Source organism: Helobdella robusta (assembly GCF_000326865.2).
Source record: "Helobdella robusta unplaced genomic scaffold HELROscaffold_76, whole genome shotgun sequence".
Taxonomy (NCBI): domain Eukaryota; kingdom Metazoa; phylum Annelida; class Clitellata; order Rhynchobdellida; family Glossiphoniidae; genus Helobdella; species Helobdella robusta.
In genome coordinates this window covers 409,371-410,579 of record NW_008705432.1, presented here as the reverse complement: position 1 = coordinate 410,579, position 1,209 = coordinate 409,371, and positions in this window count along the sequence as shown.

The window sequence follows — 1,209 nt, the reverse complement described above, 5'->3', positions numbered from 1 at the left end:
TATAGAGTTATATAGAGTTATATAGAGTTATATAGAGTTATATAGATACCGTTCTTTGCGGTTCTTTTCTTTGCCGACCGGTCGGCTTCTTTGTGTTTCTCTATTTTCATTTAAATTAATTGAATAAATAAGATTTGTCCATTCATCTAGGTTCATTCAGGTTCATTCATTCAGGTTATAGCTTCCAGAGGAGTTCGTCGTGGAGGATCAGAATGGTTGTGATCTCACCCTACGTTCAACCTTAACCCTAACTTCCGACTTTACGGTTTCTTAACGGTTTATTTTTTGCCAGTTTGCTGGCTTTTCCGGCTGGTGGATTTCACCGCGGCTCGTTTCTCTATTTTCATTTAAATTAATTAATTAAATAGGATTTTTTCATTTCATTCAGGTTGAAGCTTCTAGAGGAGTTCATCATCGTTCGTTCATCGTTCATCGTTCGTTCATTCAGTGGCAAAGAATACCTGCCTGACTGGGATACGTTTTCTTCTTTTTTTCTGTAATTTAACATTAAATAGGAATGCTCACACGCACACACACGCACACACAATTACATTAAGTAGCTATATAGGTAGGTTAGATAGGCCTAATTTTAATTGTAGGTAGGATAGATAGAGAGCATCCAACACTAATGTAGTTGAATAGGTAGGCAGCGTAAGTTTATCTCTTCTATTTTATCTTGCACCCACATTACACGCACCAGCGTATTACACAAACACACACATAAACACATATGTTAGTATTTGAGCGTAATTTTATTTTCATTACACATTCTAATTTATTATTACTAGGGTTGAGAGTAATTTAATTTCATAGGTAGTTAAGAGCAATAATGTAATTCTAGGAAAAATCTTGTAATGTAAATTAAAACGCTGTAAGTGTATCGATAGGTAGGTTAATTGTTAAGTTTTACATTATCATTATTAAGTTGGAGCCCAAGGCATTACGTAGGTGGTGGGGTGGGTGCCGAAAGGCCAATGAATTGGGCTCTTGAGTTTTGTAATTTTAGGTAAGCTAGGACCGTAATGTAATGAATAGGTAGGTTAAGGCTACGTTGTAACACATACTCATTAATAGATTTAGGGTTTAAGCTTTATATTATTATTACTAAGTTGGAGCCCAAGGCATTACGTAGGTGGTGGGGTGGGTGCCGAAAGGCCAATGAATTGGGCTCTTGAGTTTTGTAATTTTAGGTAAGCTAGAGCTTAATGT